Source organism: Leptinotarsa decemlineata, unplaced genomic scaffold (genome assembly GCF_025532065.1).
Source record: "Leptinotarsa decemlineata unplaced genomic scaffold, Ldec_3_MD MMD2_tig00026363_RagTag_RagTag, whole genome shotgun sequence".
NCBI classification, from domain to species: Eukaryota; Metazoa; Arthropoda; class Insecta; order Coleoptera; family Chrysomelidae; genus Leptinotarsa; species Leptinotarsa decemlineata.
In genome coordinates this window covers 406686-427923 of record NW_027412706.1, presented here as the reverse complement: position 1 = coordinate 427923, position 21238 = coordinate 406686, and the positions used below count along the sequence as shown (strand labels likewise).

The following is a 21238-nucleotide window of genomic DNA, read 5'->3' as shown; positions in this document are numbered from 1 at the left end:
TTAATTTTTTTTTGTTGTTGCTTGTATGTTATTTCTTTGTAATTTTCAGTTTTTTTTTTAATAAAATTGTTATTTTCGGTTAATCTTTTTATTTTTTTTTTCAGGAATTTCAAATCAATTTATATTATTTTAGACAATGGTAGTCCGAACTGATGAAATACATTACAAGACGAAGCACACATTTCTTACATAACATGACGATTTTTTGGAGTAGGCCAAAAAGATTTTTTCCCAGAAACTAATTTCTCCTAAAAATATACCCAATTTAATTGGGAATATTTGATTTTTCGTATAAGAAATTTGTTTTTTTTTTGTCTTGGTAATGCAGGTACGGGAAAAATTGAAGATTTTGAAATTGTATTTTGTTTTGCTGGAACTTCGTGATTTATAGAGGTATAGGCAAGCTGTTGATACTTAAAACCTTTCAAATAAAAGCAGTACCTAGTTTCAATACCTACCACAGCTAATTCTCAAAAACTTCACGAATACTTTCTTTTGAGTGTTCAAAGAGAGCACCACGATTCTGAAATGTGTACCTGCGACATAACAAAAAAAAAATCAAAACAATTTATTTTAGGTCATTGGTTCTTTATTTTTTCAAAAAATGGTATGTCAATTATTGTTTGAGAATCAACTGTGGTACATTAAGTTACATATTTTAGTTTAACAGCGTATCGAATCTAGCTGAAATATTAGAGGTTGTTATATCAACATATTTCAAGTATTTGGTTACCTTTTTGACAATCAGCTGTGGTACATAAAGAAAGTACTAATTGTTTCCATTCGAGCGATTGTGATTGTTGCCATAAAAATAATGTATTTAATGGTATATAGTAATATTATCTAAACTCTCGGAAAAGCAGTCGGAAAAGCAGTCGTTTCGCGACATTATTAGTTTGATGCTTGCTATCTCCAAATTTCAATTTGTGGGTAACTATATGCCATATAGCGAGCCACTCGCAACGCAATCACTCAAAAAAAATATATTTTTTTAACGAATTTCCTCAGCTCTCTGAGTACAGCAATTGTATCCCACGAACCCTTCAGGTGTGCAAATCAAGAACCAATTCTATGAAGCAGAGATAAATGGTAAAACATGAATTTCATATGGATCCCATCGCACCTAGGAATACGAGGTAATGAAATTGATGAACTAGCCAGAGGAGCAGTAACTAGCGCAATTTCTGAAATTGTAAACAAAACGATGACAAGTGACATGCAGAATTCAATTAAAGAAACCGTGCTAGTCGCATGGCAAAACCGTTGGCAAGGTTCAACATCAAAGCTAAGATAAGTGAAAAGTTTCGTGAAACCATGGACCACATTACCTAAACATCAAAGGGACCAAGCTAGTCCGTTTACGGTTAGACCACACACGCCCAACTTACGAATATTCGCTTTAAAGCAAGAATGAACCAACATGCGATGCTGCGAAGCATCTCCTTACTGATTGTCCGCTCTTTAACCAGCATTCGTCTGCTGGTTTGAAGGATACACTAGGCCCTAATTGTGCATTTGATAAATTATGGTCTTTTCTGAAATCTATTCCAATAACAAGTAAACTATAATCAGAAATGTAACCTAAACTGTAACGATAATAACCAATTGGTTGATGCATTTTTTGTAATTGAAAAAAATACCGTAAGTATAATTTAGCAAATATTATTTTTTCAATTCTTGGTCATTCTTTCGGATCCAAATATATAACAAAGATTGATTACAATTTTTTATGGTAATGAGAAAATGATTGAGCCGTCAACTTTATCAATTTCAAAAATATATTAATCTCACTTCCTGAACTTTTCCAATAACGGCAATTATTCTGTTCTGCTGTTTGCATCCAACGTAACCAACATAAATCTAATTCCTCCTTGCAAATACTCGCCTCGTTAATCCGTCAACGAATGTACAATTTGATTCAAATTGACACTTCCGTGCAGTTCGTTCTCGCCTTTTGCGATTCAACTAAATAATTGACCTTCATGGTCAAAAATGAATTGCAACGATTGGTTAAACGCGGCGAATGCGGATATGATTTGTTAAAAGAAGGATCAATCAATGACCAACTTGGGAAAGCCATATAACTAACAACAGTCTGTTTGACGCGCAATGTTTTACAAGGCGAACTTGAATTAAGATCGTTGCCGTTGTTTATCACATTCGGTTCAAAAAAGGGTTGGGGCAAATATGTTTTCCATCAACCAGCTGCCGCTGGTTGTCGCACGACAACCCTCAGAAGTCGAAACTTGTGCCATCCAAGGATGAGACCTTGCCTTTTAATGTGCGATTCCTGGATTAGATAAATCAAGAATTGACGATTCGAGTCTGATTTTTCATTTTATTATTTTTTCGCGAGGTTTTCGAGGTCAATTTCCATTATATTTGTAGTTTATCGAAATTGATCAGTTTAGTCTCGGGGAAGTTTTGTCGATACTAGTGGTTGCTTTTTTTTTAATATATTAATATCCCTGAGCAATGCGAGTTCATAAGAGGGAAGAAAACAGTCTTCAAGTTTTTCAATAAAAAAAAATTTGTTGGGTTTACTGATTACTACATAAGGACACATTGCGAAAATAAATTTAGATAGGCAATATTGTGAAATTAATTTATATATATATATATATATATATATATATATATGTATATATATATATATATATATATATATATATATATATATATATATATATATATATATATATAGTTGAAGGACAGTCTTTGCTGACTAGTTAAGAACAAAACTTGGGAATTTCTTTGGGTGAACAGCAGAACGGAAGTGTACTCTTATAACACAAGTTATTCCAATATTTCGATAAAATTTATTATCATCTTCAGGGAAAAGCTACAAATGTTTTATGGTGATAATACAGTATGAAAAAGTTTTTTTTTTATTTTAATAATGATATAACAACTTACTGTTAGTGAGGTTGGCCGTGTCGAAAAGAATGTTATATCTAAACAATTGAAACATGTCAATACAATAAAATAGTCATCAAGTTAAAAGAGGTAGACACCTCACTGGATACAAAGAAGAATAATGAATTAAAACTTTTAATAAAAATCGTTATTTGTTTTAAAATTATGGGAATACCGGTAAACGCCATGTGCATTCAGAAACAAGAGAGAGAGGCACAAGACAGTTGACATTTTGACAATGACAGTTGTCATGTCATTATATTATAAAGGTGTGTTAGTTTGTAAATGATAACAATCTGGAACACAAAGGGAACTGATTATGGAACAAGTGTGATCAGAGACATCTGCTGTTCTGTAAGTAAATAAATGAGAGAAAATCCACAAAATCAAATATATTAATTAATTAACAAAATCCTCAGTGGTCTTGAGGAATGGAATGAAGAAAATATTTAATCAAAATAAAACCCTGCCTTAGGGAGGTTGGAAGTTTTGTTGAAACAATATCAAATATTATGAATTTATATTGGAGAAGAGAACCCAGAATTATTGTTCATTTGGAAATTTGTAAATTTTTATCAATGTCTAATAAGAAGGCATAGATTCCACTGAGATGATCAATGTCAGACCTTTTATTAAGGCAGTTATCTGATTGTAATATGAAAGACATTTCCAAAAACAATCTTTTAGATGTATTTCTTTCAGTTGATAAAATTTTTGCTGAATTAAAGTTCATGTTATGACCTTCTTTGTAAACATGCTTGCTGAGAGCACATCTCTCAGGATGTAATCTACTGTCACTCTTATGTGACGAGATTCTGTCTTTTAGTAATCTTGACGTTTGACCAATATATTCACTACTACAATTTAGACAAGGAATGGAATAAATTAGATTAGACTGAAGGTTGATAGGAGTTTTATCTTTAAGTTTAGAAAATAGTTTATCAATGGTGAAAATGGTTCTAAAGGCTATTTTTACATTTAAATCTTTGAAAATTCTGCATAGCTTTGGTGTCATATCGCTTATGTATGGTAAAGAGGAGAATAATATAGGAACTGGAGGTGGATCAGTCCCAATTGTGACATTGTCAGACACTAAAGGATTTTCATCCAACTGGTTATTATTATTGACTTGCACGTCCATGGTGGACGTGCTAAATAAGATCTTCTTAAGTAGAGGATCTGGGTAGGAATTGTTAATGAATAATTGGAAAAGTATATTTAAATTTTTTTTTTTATGAAAAGAGGGATCGGAAATCTGCAGAATGCGATTCTTCATTTGTTTGACCAAATTAATTTTCGTTGACTGCTTGTGGTATGACCAATAGTTCAAGAACCTCCCAGAACTGATAGGTTTGCGATACCAATCTATGCGTAGAGTGTTATCTGGTGTTCTGATAACTTTTGTATCAAGGAAGGGAACCCATTGTTCGTTGTTCTCAGTTTCGATGGTAAACTGTATGTGAGGGTCATAACTGTTGAAGATGTCCACAATCTCAGATATTCCATCTTGAGGAAGGGATAATATAATGTCATCGACCCTCACATACAGTTTACCATCGAAACTGAGAACAACGAACAATGGGTTCCCTTCCTTGATACAAAAGTTATCAGAACACCAGATAACACTCTACGCATAGATTGGTATCGCAAACCTATCAGTTCTGGGAGGTTCTTGAACTATTGGTCATACCACAAGCAGTCAACGAAAATTAATTTGGTCAAACAAATGAAGAATCGCATTCTGCAGATTTCCGATCCCTCTTTTCATAAAAAAAAATTAAATATACTTTTCCAATTATTCATTAACAATTCCTACCCAGATCCTCTACTTAAGAAGATCTTATTTAGCACGTCTACCATGGACGTGCAAGTCAATAATAATAACCAGTTGGATGAAAATCCTTTAGTGTCTGACAATGTCACAATTGGGACTGATCCACCTCCAGTTCCTATATTATTCTCCTCTTTACCATACATAAGCGATATGACACCAAAGCTATGCAGAATTTTCAAAGATTTAAATGTAAAAATAGCCTTTAGAACCATTTTCACCATTAATAAACTATTTTCTAAACTTAAAGATAAAACTCCTATCAACCTTCAGTCTAATCTAATTTATTCCATTCCTTGTCTAAATTGTAGTAGTGAATATATTGGTCAAACGTCAAGATTACTAAAAGACAGAATCTCGTCACATAAGAGTGACAGTAGATTACATCCTGAGAGATGTGCTCTCAGCAATCATGTTTACAAAGAAGGTCATAACATGAACTTTAATTCAGCAAAAATTTTATCAACTGAAAGAAATACATCTAAAAGATTGTTTTTGGAAATGTCTTTCATAATACAATCAGATAACTGCCTTAATAAAAGGTCTGACATTGATCATCTCAGTGGAATCTATGCCTTCTTATTAGACATTGATAAAAATTTACATAATTTCCAAATGAACAATAATTCTGGGTTCTCTTCTCCAATATAAATTCATAATATTTGATATTGTTTCAACAAAACTTCCAACCTCCCTAAGGCAGGGTTTTATTTTGATTAAATATTTTCTTCATTCCATTCCTCAAGACCACTGAGGATTTTGTTAATTAATTAATATATTTGATTTTGTGGATTTTCTCTCATTTATTTACTTACAGAACAGCAGATGTCTCTGATCACACTTGTTCCATAATCAGTTCCCTTTGTGTTCCAGATTGTTATCATTTACAAACTAACACACCTTTATAATATAATGACATGACAACTGTCATTGTCAAAATGTCAACTGTCTTGTGCCACTCTCTCTTGTTTCTGAATGCACATGGCGTTTACCGGTATTCCCATAATTTTAAAACAAATAACGATTTTTATTAAAAGTTTTAATTCATTATTCTTCTTTGTATCCAGTGAGGTGTCTACCTCTTTTAACTTGATGACTATTTTATTGTATTGACATGTTTCAATTGTTTAGATATAACATTCTTTTCGACACGGCCAACCTCACTAACAGTAAGTTGTTATATCATTATTAAAATAAAAAAAAAAACTTTTTCATACTGTATTATCACCATAAAACATTTGTAGCTTTTCCCTGAAGATGATAATAAATTTTATCGAAATATTGGAATAACTTGTGTTATAAGAGTACACACTTCCGTTCTTCTGTTCACCCAAAGAAATTCCCAAGTTTTGTATATATATATATATATATATATATATATATATATATATATATATATATATATATATATATATATATATATATATATATATATATATACATATATTGTAAAGTAATAGATAAGGCAAAATTGAAAAATCAATTTAGGTTGGTATACCTGTATGGGTAGTACACCTGGATGGTTTACCTAAATGGGATACCTATATAGCATAAATAGGGTTAGCTTCGCATTAGTTTCTAGTTTTAATCTTCCTCTTTGAAGATGATCACTTGGTGATCGAAACACGTGTCGAGGTGTTGAAAATAACGATTTGGTGTTGGGAAAAAAACTCCAGTAATATTCATTACTACACCAAAGGTTCCAAACAGTGCATCATAAGTTCCGTAAAGCAAATATTTATTGAACTGTAAATATAAAAAAAGGGATCTCTTGGATCGTTCTGCCCGACCAAATACGAGTTCGCTGAACTCATTCCGTTCAAAGATAATTTTCTAGGTGCATTTAAAAACATGTTTTAGGATATTAAGTTCATCGGGGTGACTTTCAGTTTCACAGTCAACTAACCTTTTAATTACCGCTCTCTTCTGTCGTAGTTGGTGGGTAGATTTCTCATTCAGATTGTTTGTGTTGGTTTCATGTACATTCATTGACCCAATGTTCTACCTTCACGTCTGTTGTCAAGTACATCCAAAAGGGCGATAGTTTCGAGGGTGTCCGTTCCATTGTGAATTAGATTTTTGTGTTAAAGGAGTTCGGATATGATAGCAATTCGTTTATTTTATTTTCACTATGCTGGCATATCATGAACGTAATACGGCCAACAATATGGTTTCACGGCCGCTTGCTCTCATTGTGTTTTTCGAATTTGTTCATCTAAAAATTTGCCACTGCCGATACCATCCGTTTGTTCAGTGAAAACACCATCGCACTGGAAATACGTAGGTATATAGAACATTGATTGAATAGAGCAGATACGCCAGCTGAGAGGACTTCCCAATTAACTGTATATTCTATGATGCCACGTCGAAACTCACTTATATCTCGGTCTGGGCCTAAACTCACACCTCTAATCTTTCCATTGAAATGTTCCGAGTCCTTATATTTCCTGGTTGGCTGCAGTAGGTCTTTATGGTTTTTTGTTAAGCCATATAAACGTGGTAGAAAGACTTTGAATTTATGCAGGATCTTCTTCCTGTTATGCTGATGAACGGACAAGATATTCATTTTTCTCAAAATCCCGACTGAGTCACTTATATGTTCTTGGATGGAGTAAGGCAACAATTTTCTCTTTATAATCCTTGGTGTTTATCATGGCCTCATCACGTCCTTTTTCGATAAGCAATATCAAGATGTCTCTATCTCTATTGAGACTTTAGAGCGCCTCTCTTACTAACCGCGTTACTACCCGCTCTGGGTAATTTTGCACACATTGTCAATTAATTTTAGTGTTTCACAGATAGTCCTAGAATGTGAGTAACGTTGAATCAACGATTGGTGTTGGATTGGTGTGTGTATATATTTGTAGAGTCGCTTAGCTACATGACTGTTTATTTTCAAATGCTTCAGTATGAGATATAACGATGAATAATATATTCTTTTTCAAAGCAGATTCCATCAATGATAATATTTGTATCTTTCTAACGGTTTTAGAATAGTTCAATGTTCAGTGGAAATCTCCAGATGTGTTCTCATTTGATAAAGAGTCGAATCAATTGTATTTGTTGAGAGATTTTTGGAAGATTGCTCGCGTTCAGCCTATTCCCAAAAAGGACAAGAAAAATTTTCCAAATAACTATAGACCAGTCGGTTTGCTATCAGTTACATTAAAAATCATAGAGAGAGTCGTAAACCGCCATATCCTCAAATATTTGGAAGACTTCAACATCTTGAGCCATCATCAATATGGCTTTCAGAAACAAAGATCAACAGGCGACCTTCTAATCGTATGTCACCAATATTTGTAATAACGCAATCGAGAAACATGGAGAATGAAGAGCTGTTGCGCTTGATATTTCTAAGGCCTTTGACCGTGTGTGGCATGAGGGTTTGCTGGCCAAACTTCGATGATATAGCTTGTCGGATCATTTCTGTGTATGGCCCTTCAACTTTCTGGAAGACCATACCCTGCAAGGGGCCGTCGATGGATATCTCTCGAATACTTTCACCATCAACACTGGTTTTCCCCAGGGATTCATATTGTCTCTAACCCTCTTTTTATTGTATATCAACGACTTATTGAAAAAAACAAGAATCCAATATATTGCTTTGTTGACCACAGCACACTTGTCTCGTCGAGTATTGTTCTCATCTATGGAGCTCTGCCCCCAAACATACCATAATGTTGCTGGATTCCATCCAGAAAAGAGGTATTCCGCCTGATTGGAGACGCGAACATCACGTGTAACCTTGATAGTCTGGAACATCGAAGAAAGGTTGGAGATTTGTCTCTCTTCTATAAATACTTTCAAAGGTGTCCAAGATACATGGCACATTTGATTCCACCAAGAGCGGCACATATCAGAAATACGCGACGGACTGCGGCTGCTCATCGTTTTCAGGTTCAACTCAGTACACCATGAAATTCATTCTTCAAGAACTCTTTTATTTGGAGAACTGCGTTTATGTGGAATAAACTTCCTGAAAACGTTTTTCCAAATCGATTTAATCTCCAGCGATTCAAATCCATTTTCCATATTCGTTTTGCTTCAGCAAATTTACGTCGATAGTCTGTGTTGTCCCGTAAAAAATTATTAAACCTGTCCCGTAAAGAACGAGCTATTTTCCATATCACATAATATAGGTAATGCAATGAATTTGAATGAATAGATGCCATTATGTAATTTGCTTCGACCAATTTTTCAATTCAGGTCTAAAAATATACTAGTGTGGGTGAGCTAACAAGTGAAAATTGCAAACAATTGTGATTCGCATCGTAGTCTGTCGGCACCTAATTGTTACGAATTCTTTTGAAAAGAGAATAAAGGTTCAGCCCCCGCAACTCTAGTTCAAGATTAATTACATTCAAAAGTACGTTGTTAACTGGTGTCTTCTGAGGAGATCGTTAATAGTAAGGTAAAATTAGACACAAAGCCGAGAAGCTTTAAAAAAAACTCGGTTATCGCATGAGTTGTTCACTTATACGATGGGGGTGATAAAAATTCATCGCCTTATATCTCAGATAAGGCAGAAATGGCACTGAACAGAAATCACAATTAAAAAAAATTGTCATCTGATCATTCTGCTAGCTGACAAAATTCGTAAAATATCATAATCCTATTTGATCAGATTGACACTGCGGAAAACTGACTCCTGTTATATCACTGGAGTACATTAAGGAAGCATATGTTTATTGAAATCGATGACATGATGATCTGATAAATTGGCATTTCTGGTTTGTACACATTCTGTATAATATCATAATTATTTGTTATTCAAAACCGTTTCTATATATTTCGTATGTATTTTCTGAACTTGTCTTTCTATCATTTGATACATTTTTGGATGCATCTTATGACTGAAGACGATATGTTTTTCTAACAAAATGTATAAATATGATGACGTGGTTTATGAAGTTTTAATTTAGCACGGTGTATGTTTTGAAATAGTTGCGTAACTCCCGCCCATTTCTTTAGTAGCAAACTGTTGAACCCGTTAAAAAAATACGTATATTGTTTCAATGAGGGCAGCTCAAAACCAGCTCAACTAGACGTCGATCGGGTCGGGTCGGTCGGCCAATCAGTATGTGTATCTCAAGGAACTACTGGCACCTTTGTTGTAACTTCCAATTCATTCGTGTTCACATACACCTTTCTTGATTTTACATCGCACACGGAAATGTTTCACTATTATCACTTGAAAACCTTTTGTTTTCACTTTTCCAGGTAAGGCCGATTTTTGTCTAATATCATTGTATTATGAAAGATGATGTATTTTTTACCACAATGTAATGCTAATGTTTTTTTCGTTGCAAGCTATGTTAATGAAATCAACTTCAAATAATCGTGTAACCATTCACTGAATAACCTCAAATGATTTGTTCGATGACTCATGAATTAGGAAGCTGCATAATATTTCTTTCACATTTCGTATTGCAAATGACCCGATTTCAATAATTGCAGAAGAAAGCATGTCACTCAGTTCGTGCAGATTGCTTGCGTACATGTAACTACGTACAGGGTGAGTCTCTTAATTATATTTGGAAAATGAATCTTCAAATACTATACATACCTTGTGGCGTTCAAGGGTTTTACGCATGTGCATATTTCTTTCTCCAAATAATTGATGACCTGGAAATGTCGAAATTCTTTTGTGGAACATGTTCAGGCTAGTCGCATATGAGCCGAAACATTTTGGTTCTCGACGTTGCCCAACGTTTCATCGTGCCACAAACGAAAACAATGAATTCATGAGGAGAACCTGCACTGGTCGAATCACATTTTTGATCAAAGTGTCTTAAAGTGCTTATAATCACTGACAACGGAAAAGCTAGCTCTATATATTGTCCTGAACTGGAGTATTGGAGGTACCAAAGCCTATAGTACGAGACGAGATCCGGAAGCTCAGTAAGAAAAATAAGTAGCACTGAAAATATACATCTAGGACATAGGAAAACCTGTATGAACGAACCACCAGAAAAATGAACTAAAAAACTCCTTCTACATAACAGGAATCTGCTCAGAATAATTACAGACCTTTTTAATTTAGAGGACTGTATAACGTCATGTTTTGTTTATTTGCGGCTTTGAATCACAGGAGGTTTGCTATTTATGTACAACCCTCTCTTAACCAGTCTGTGGTACAGCGAAGAAGTTTGTTGGAATAAATGTTATGAAGAGATGGGAAGAAAAACGCAATTTGTCCGTATTGTTGGGTAGAAATAGACGAGTCAGGCAGTTCCTATATAGCAAAAAATATGTGGAAAAATCTAATCCAACACACAGAGAACGAAATGGATTGAAAGAGAGCTTACCTTAACCGAGAAGATATACCACCTTTAATTATAAATCTCGAGGATGATAGCAGTGATTTGAGTACGCGATTCGGGATCTGACTAACTATTGTTAGGAAAATGCTGACATTTCCCTCACGAAAACGCTATCTATGGGATCGACAAAAGACTCAAATACACGAATATAAATGATGAACGAGGTTACTATAAAGGCGATCTGTTGCAGATCCAAACTTGGTCATCGATCTCCGAACGAAATTAGTTCGGAGCTCTTACTGCAAGGCAACCAGAGCTCAAAAACAAAGCATTCCTACATTATCCAACACCAGAGAGCTTTATTTCGACATTCAATAGGTATTTTTCGACAGTGATCGTAACTTCATTGGCGAGAAAGATTGACCATCACATATAGTCAGTGGGCATGTTTGAAGACTGGCTATAAATGAATGAATTGTTCCTTTAGATGATATGAAAAAGATTGACATTTGTTCACCATTTAAACTTGCAAGTTTGAAAACTGTGTTGTCGTATAGAGTATCTCCTTAACTGAAAAGTTTTCCATCTATTTCTACCATCTGTGGTTTAGTATATTCGATTCGATTCGCAGTTGGCTTGTAACTAAGTTAGTAAGTAAGTAAGTTGGCTTGAACTGGTATAACTAATATTTAAAGCGATTTTTTTGAGTACTCGTTTGACTGAGGGTAACATTTGGATATGTCACCAATATCAACAGCAATCATCTGCTGAAATCCGGGATCTTTTGTAAAGACATATACGATGCAAATTTCATCAAAACGCCTCTAACATAAATAGCGTTCAGTGGATGTCTAAAACATTTCCATTTGTTGAACACATGACAAGCCACCACATCTTGTTGCTACAGTGTTGTCAGAAAATAATTCGCAAGCCATTCAACATTTTCCCCCTGTTGTCCGAATTTATAACATTATAATTATTGGTTAGAAAACTGCCTTCGTTCTACATTTTCTGTAATTTATCATTCTCGAGTTCTCGTGTATTGCATAAAGTACTCTGAATTATTTTTTGAACCCACTTCATTAGCAGTTTCACTTTTCGTGGGCTGTGTTCTGTAATGTATGTGTTCTCAATGTTCTTATCTGAGGTGTATTATTTTTATTCAAAAATGAAATTTTCATCATATCTTTGGCAGGACTTCTATCTTGAACAATCTGGAGAGGGTTGAAAAAATCATGTCATATCTGAATACTGTATAGTGTCGGTTATGAAATCGTTTATCTCAAAATTTCCTTCTTCCCTTTTTCACTGTATTTCAGGGGCGGAATTTTCTATTTCATTCTTTCTGAATGGAAGCATGAAATGGGATGTAGAACGTCAGCATATTTAAGATCAGTAACAATCGACTATGTTTCTCAGCCAAAATGATGATAACCGCATTAATAGAAAGTAACGAAACACAAAGTACTTATATTGATACTGAGCGCTTATCTGTGAGATCGCTACACCTCTATCGGGCCTCACATCCTATGGTTTTTTTTAAATAAATGTTATCGGTCTCGTGTATTCTGGTAAATTGATATGAACGGTAGTATCATCACTTGTAACGCCACTAGTATCCAAATTATTTTCCGGACATTTTTCTCATTCATGAATATTATACGAAATTTTTTTCTTCGGCTCTCGGTAATTTTCGAAACAGTCATGATTTTTCAAAATTGACATTTATTTGATAACTTTGGGTATGAATTAACATCCACATGAGTTTGCAACGTAACCAGTAATTAACCATCTGCCCGTTCATTCGTAATTACATTTATCGCAGTGATTTATCCCATGTATTACGACAATTATATCAATTCCTTTTCGGGTCATAAATTCTCATTCACCATTTGGCTACGTTTTCTCTCACTCGAATCCACATCAATATTTTAATTGGTCAGAATTCGTAGCCCCGTTGGGTAATAAAGAGAGCATTCGCCTTTTTTTTCTTTAGTGTGGTATCGAATACATTTTCTGGGCGATAAATTAGGATATATAAATTTAAATGTGTTCTTTAGGAAGTTATGATTACCCTGTATGTCTTATTTATTTACTATTTTGTTTCCGTTTATATTATAGTTAATAGTTTTTCTCTCTGGCCTTGGAAATAGTTTACTAAATTATAAAACAAGCTAGAAAGAATGTTTCTATGACTTTCTATGACAAAATAAAATTCAATTGTGAAGGAGTCCGAGAAAGAGTAATATCACTGAATTTCATATTTGGGAGCAGCCTAAAAATTATTCAAGACTACTAATTATTATTTTATTCGATAAAGAACAACTATGTCTTATTCTTCCGGCAGATAAAGGTAACGCCACTGTAGTACACAACACCACCGACTACATCGACAAGATGACTACATTACTCAACTCTGAGAAATACCAAACAATGTAATCGAATATTCCAGAACATACCGCGAAAAAAAGGTCAAAGCAACAACTCCAATATTCCCGCTGAGAAGAAGATATCTCTCATTCCAAGAAAGAAAATCTTCTCGCACACTTCGTAAATACGGTATTTCAAAAATACACAAACCAAACACTTCTTCCCATCGTCAGTGCTTTCGGATCCCCCACATACGCCCTTGCTAAACAACTTGCCAATTCTTTTCAACCATGAGTCGAGCAGTCCTTCATTGAAATCTTGAAATCCTTCAATATCCAACAAGCAGACATCCTTGCCAGCTTTGACGTAGTAACCTTCTTCACGAATAGACCTGTCCGAGATGCTGTCAAAATTAAATCAAAATGACCGCCTGTAGGCACACATGTTGTTTGTTCTAATGGAAAGAAAACTAGAAAAGTCCATAATCAACTTGTCTTTGTGAGTGATTGTGTTGCTGCTTGCTGAAATTCGTTGTTTGAGGCTGATTTTACATATCAATCGTCCTTCATAACATAAAATCATGCCTACAACGTGTTGTGTTGTTGTTAATCGTGGAAGCCGTGGGGATCGTGATCGGGTGAACTTTTACAAAATATCTAGTGAATTATATTTTGCACATAGAGAGGACTTCAACGAACTTTCAAAAAGGAGACGCCAAAAATGGATACACGCTATCAGAAGAAACGATCTCACAGAAGTCAAACTTAAATACAGTAGAGTGTGCAGTAAATATTTTTTGTCTGGTAAAAAATTTATGGGATATTTGATTTTCATAATCAAATAACAGTTGAATGACGAAAATAGTCCTGACTGGGTTCCATCTTTGGCAATGGGCTATGGAAATGATGAAGTGGTTCGTAAAAAAGGTCATATCAATTCTTTCAGAGAAGAAAGAGCAAGGAAAAGAAGGAAACACATGAAAGAAGATATATCTGAGGTACAGTAACATTATATTTTGTTTAATTTCATCAAGGTATTAGTTTATTTTGTAAGAAGTTCCTGATGAAATCGAAGATGTTTAGTTATTGGAGACACAATCAAAAGAGAACGATAAAAGTTGTCAGACCAATATAACAGCAGAAGACTTCACAGGAATGATTATATCCCTCGAAGCGAACTCATATCGAAAGCAATAACTGGTGGAAAACATTCTATAGAATTGTTCATTTCTTCTGAAGTGAAAGTAAAACACTCTGATTGTATTTTTGTAACGCACAGCAATATCTTTGTTTTCACGTTCCAATGTTAGTAAATAATCACTTTTATTAAAAACAGCCATCATAGTTATTTTCATAGCTTCCAAAGATAACAAAACACGAAAAACAGCGAAGTACCTGTCATTGTACTCATTGTGTGCCTACAGGCGGCCATATTGTTCAAGAATTGGTCACGTGTTCTGGACATCCTTATATCTCACGATCCAAAACCAGACATATAAGAATGGTATTCACAGATGACAATCAAATTGCGCATGCACACGCACATACGCACAGACACACATACACACACCGACACGCACGCACTTGCACACGAAATATTTGTGTTAGTTGAACGAGATTATAAATTAACGCTAGTGATGTTTTGAGCCGTTGATATTTCATTACTAATAATAATACTAATTTATTCCTGAAAACATATGTAGAAAAATCATTTCAGATTACCTGATAAAATTCAAATAGGATTATCTCAATAATAATCACTATTGCACAAAACATTCCTTTACTCGGAGAATCATGGACTGAAAATCAATCCAAATAAAACGTTGGCCTTATGCATAGGGTCTCAAAGACAAATAGTAGAAACTCAGTATAACTTTAGGCTCACTCTCGATAACACAGACATTGACTGGGTAGACAGTGCTAAAAATCTTGACGTAACCATAGATAGCTTTTTGTCTTTCCATGAACATGTGATAAACATTTTCAAAGTATCATTCTTCAAACTCAAATCGCTATACAAATTCAAGTATCACTCATCAGAAGAAATGAAACTCAGGTTAGTTAAAACTCATATTTACCCCCATATCGAGTATAGTTGTTCAGTGTAATACAATTTTTTGCCGCAATATAACAAGCAGAAGTTACGACGTATACAAAATGCTTGCATGCAATTCGTATGCTGTATACCACCATATGGTGAACATGTCACACCATTTTTGTTAAAAATAAAGGAGCTGAATGTGAGGTACAGAGTCCAATATTAGATAACATTTTTTTGTTTGAGTGGCTTCAATCTAAAACACCTAGTTATTTATATACTTTATTAAGCAGGCATTCTGACATACATATGGTCAATTTGAGAATTAACTCATTCAACATACCTAGGCACCGTACTTCTAAATTTCAAGGATATTCCCTTCTTATCTGACTGGAATCATAATATTCTATTAATTTTTTTCTTCTCTATCATTGTTATGATAGTAAATAAGCATTTTTATAATTGTTTTCTTACACTCACTGTATAACTTTTGGGAGGGGTGGAAGATAGCCTTTGGCTAACCCTTTTCCTTTTATGTATAAATGTATTTTTATGCATAATAAACGATATTACTATTATTATTATTATTTTCAAGAATGTAAACTCTTCTAATTCTGATAGTAATGATGAATTCTAATCGAGAAATCAGATCGAAGCATTTAGTGTTATTGACTATTTGTGTATTTAGTGAGGTGAATGTCAATAGCTGTTTCAGTTTTCCAATTATTTAGTCTGCAGTTCATTCATGAAAGTTGTTGAAGCGTTAGTTCACACGGTTTGGTATTTATCTTGTGGACTTTATTGATGCAATACCAAAATACCTCCTGGACATCATACATAAAACGTGTACTTTTAATACTTTTAATATGACACCCGCTCACTTTGAAATCTTCGCGAAATGAGACCAGTTAATGTACGAGTATACCCATTTTTGGCAGGAGGAGGCGCGCAATTCAACGTGTTGTAGCTTGACCTTACTTATAGACGTATGTGCTGTATATACTTTTTTAAATATTGCAATATGCCTGAATTATTATGTTCAGTTTATTTTCATCATCATTAATTCCGGTCTCGTTGGAATGTTATTATATGTATAGGTAGGTTTTCCATGAAAAAAACACCGGTCGCATGACTCACGTAGCTAGACAAGCTTAAACAGGCACAATGAGCATGCCTCGCTCGCAATGGCGACGACGAAAAATGGTCGAGCCCCTCGATTGAATTCGCATGTAGGAGTATCGAATGGTGTGTCGATTTGCATTGAATCCGATGGTGATTTTTTTGTGGCGTCCGCATCGGATGTGAGCCATTAGTGAAATATTTCTTTGTGTTTTATTCGTTAACCATGTTGGATCAATTCGGGTTTGAGGAACGATTGATTTGGATGATTTGATATAAAAATGTGTGTTTCACTAGTGGCACCAAATTTTATTACATTCGTAAGAGCACTGGTTTGTCAGAATGGGATTCATTTATTCATGCATTTTGGTCGCAATATCTCCTTCTGTTATCAGTTATAATACCTATTAGCGATGTATTAGTTGAATAAGCCAATTTTTAGTAAAATTGAATGGACGCGAATGAAAATGAGTATTATTTCAAAATTTTAAAATTGAACTTACCGTTACAGAAAAATGAGAATATTCATAATATACCAAATATTCTTCATTATGGCTTCCTAAACAAAACCAGTCTAGGAAATTTTGTACTTTTACTACACTTCCCGATAATTTTTGATGCATGATTATTTCAAGAGAAAGTAATGAATTATTGGTTTACTCTTGTCTGTTTTGACTGTTGTCACTAGAATAAAAATACACCACTGGTAAAACTGATCCAAACCCTTGAAGTGTCCAAAAAATCATCAATACAGTGCCAACCTGGTCTGAGAGACCAAACGGATCTATTGGAAGGTTAATAGTATTAATGTCATTTATTCATGATTAATAATAACAATACAAAATGTAAATTAAAGTATTAATAAAACTGATATTTGAGAAATAACTTAATATTAGTTTCAAAATTGTAAATCAAAGGTAGAAATACTTTAATAAGCACATATAAGTAAGTACATTACATAGAAGTTCATCATTTCCAGTGTTGCCACTTTCTCAATAAGCATCAGGGCTCCTACATGATGGCTGATGAATCTGTTCATTTTGTAAATTATACTACCGAACCATTTATTAATAGCATAAATAAATTAATGGTACCTGAGAATAATTTAATCCACTGTAGAACCGTATTGTCCATCAACATTGTAGGACCAGTCTTTTTAATGGAAAACCGGACATCTAAATCTGGATATGTTTTAAAATCGTATCTTGCGGTCTCTTATAAAAACCCACTAGTACACCTGATGTGACTCCCTCAGAGTATTTTGTGGTCATTCGTGAAATCTGAAGTATACTTCAGATTTCACGATTTCCAGAATTAAATTTGTAAATAGTCTTCATTATTGTCAAGAAGTGAGAAGTGAACATTAGAATTGATTGGATTGAGTTTTGAATAATATTTTTTTATTGAAACAATTATATGTATCGTTTGTCTTCAGATTTAGATGTCATGATTACTGGCATTGAGGCCTAAATATTGAAGTGGGGGCCCTGATGTGAAAGTATTGGCAACTTTTCAACTATGAAAGATAGAACGGCGGTTGAATAGAAAAAGGTTGCAGTTCTCAAAGCTTTCTCCGCCAATGAAAAAGAATTGATGATATCAGGACAGATTTTGATCAGTTTGGTTTTTCGTTTTTTCTGTTGCTGTTTGAAAAAATATTTAAAATATTTTCATCCAAAAATACGTTTTGTTCGATTTGGGGTTACCATTCTTTATGTATTTTCTGAGCCACCATCAAGTTTAGTTTTTTGAATACTCAAATGGGTATTTTATGATATTTGTTACAACAGAGTTTTTTTGAACTCAGTGATAATTAAGATGCGTATTCATCAAAAAAGCGAGCACAAGCGAACAAGACTGAACGAGCATTCTGCATCAATAATCAATAATGAGCGAACACGAATGCTCGCTCATGCTCGCTCTTTTGGTGAATACGCACCTTTACACTATTACACCAGGTAATTATGACGATCTTCAATATGAAGACGATTCGTATCTTTACTGAGTTATTCCTATTCGTATTTAAATTTTCGTCAGCTGTATAAAAAGTTCGTGATACATACTGTTGAAATAAATTTTACAAACACTTTAAAACTGTTCAATACGAATAGCAAAGAAAAAGAAAACAAAACACTCATTGAACATTTTTTTCGAAAGTTATTGAAAGATTTTTTTATGTAGATGTTCAAAAGGTTCTTATTCTGCCGAATGTACTAGGCTATTCTGCAACTGTGTTAGGAATCACACGTTGAAAGGTAAGACCTCGATAGACCTTAGCTCGCACAAGTTTCTCAACTTCTGAGAGTTGTCGTTCGTATGGGGGCGACAGCTGATTAACGGAAAAACAGATTTTAAACATATTCAATAAATTGATGGATGTAGCCGTATAGCCATGATAGTACTAGTGTTTATAAAGGTCTCCCTCAATAATAATAATAATAATAATGAATAATAAATATTTACGTTTTTGCACATAATTATACTCATAATGATTTCATGCAAGTTTCTTCTCTATTTGATTCTCTCCACCTTTTGATAAATTGCACTCATTTGCTGCAGTTCTTGATCCAGCGAATTTATATTTAGGGAGATATATCATTCACTATCGCAGATGTGTTTTCTAGATACCACTTAGTTAACACACTCATTCGTCACCACGGTATGGGTGAATCAACATGTGGTCTAGTAGCACGTAGCTTCATTTATTAGTATTGCCCCAGAATATTTATATCATTTATTATTTTTTTTATCCTCCCATGAACAATGGTTGGTATATGATGCTGGGTTTTTGTAAATAACACTTTGTATATTATACCTATTTCATTTATTTCATTTTTGTTACAGGTAAGGGCATAAGAGATTGATTGGCGAAGTACAATGTGAGTTTTTAAATTTCAAGAATCGAATACCATGCGATAAGTACGAAGACATTGAAAAACAGTTTATTAACGCCACCATTATCGCAAATCAAATACCATGAATAAGCAACATACCCCTTTTTTATGATTGCGATTTCATCAGTTCCAAAGTAAGTGTAGAAAATAATCCTCAAGTTCCCCAATTGTAGTTGCTTGACTTTCGTAAACCTTATACTTTGGATAATCCCATAAAAAGTTATAATTGAAGATCATGGAGATCACATAGATCATGGAGATCATGGAGTTTATTGTGTTGTCTGAATCGATTTGATTCTCCAGCTGGTTCACAATAGTTCTATCTTGAGTTATCCCAATAATAGAGATGCATTTCTCTACTTACTTACTTACGTTTACTTCCATTTTCTCATTTTCTCGTGGTTTCATAGTCTGGGACAATTAGGTTAGTCGTTAGTTTGCAAAGTATCATTCTTCTAGCAGTCATGATCTAGTTCATACAAATTTCAGTTTCATGATCTAGTTCATACAAATTTCAGTTTCTCTTGCAGTTTTTTTACAAAAATTACCAGTGTTTCTGACAAAAACATAACAATCTGCACTGATAGCAGACAAGCCCTGTTAGCCTTGAACAGACAACGTGCGTTACCTCAGGGCTGGTATTAGAGTGCCACCAAGACTTAGCCAAAACCTTGGTAGATAATACCATTATCCTGAGGTGGGTTAAAGGGCACGACAGGAAGCCAAGGAAGCGGCTGGACTAGGCATTTTAAGACCCAGTTGCACCTACGGCCTGATGACTTCGACATTTGCGGAACTAGCCAAACGCCACACCCATACTCAATCCCTAAAGAGATGTGATGCAATCAAAGAATATAATCTTAGCAGGATAACCTTGAGCGACCCTAGGAAGCTGGCGCCGAAGAAGTATCTGGCGATGACCAGGAAAAATCTACGCTTAACAGTAGGATTTCGACTGGCCACTGTCAACTAAGGAAACACCTCCATAATATGGGGCTAGTGGAGACACTTCTATGCAGGATGTGTGAACAGGAAGATGAAACTGTCAGACATGTCCTATGCGAGTGTCCGGAGTTATCGTCAATAAGAGAGTGTGTGTTCGGCGAGTCTTGGCCTATACCTGCCGATATAAAGGAGATGTCTCCTAGTGACCTCTCCACCTTCCTGGAAAGGACAGGATGGACGATGACCTAGAAGGACAACTCCTCGGAAGGATGTACAATGGGTCACATGTGGCCTAAGTGCTGTGGGCCTACACTCACCCTCCCTACTCTACAGATTTACAGATTTTACAGTATTTTCACATAAGCAGCTTTATGAAGGAATGAAAAGGAAATATGGAACAGCAACTGAGAGAAAATATTTTTGAAACAATTAGGCAACTACAAATTGAAAGAAGAACAGAAAAAATACGAGACTAAAAGAAAAAACATAGAGATCAAGAACTGAGAACGCTTCAACAATTGGAGAAGCAGCAAGATTAATTTTTCGACATTTAGTGGCCGTGAGTTCCAAAATAACATCCAATAGGTCTCTGAAGAAGTTAACAAGAAATTTAACGAATAGATGAAATACTACAAAACATTCTGGAAAGAAAAATTTGTGGAATTAGTTGGATGACAAGTTTTCATCTGCGGTAACTAGAGACTTTTATATTTAGAACAACCATTAAATTGCGTGGGTTATATGTTTTTCAATAGATATAACTGGAACCTTTGGTGTGAAACTGATCTATTGAAAACATTTTCCATACCACAACATAAGTACTCTTAGCGTCATCAGGCGTCTCCTTCAAAAACCCGCAT

General features: G+C 34.5%; 1 protein-coding gene across 2 annotated transcripts in view; it reads left to right on the top strand.

Annotated features, from left to right (window-relative positions):
• Madm (MLF1-adaptor molecule) overlaps nt 1-21238 on the top strand; it is a 272739-nt gene that overhangs the window by 132295 nt on the left and 119206 nt on the right. The gene's annotated exons all lie outside the window — the stretch shown is intronic.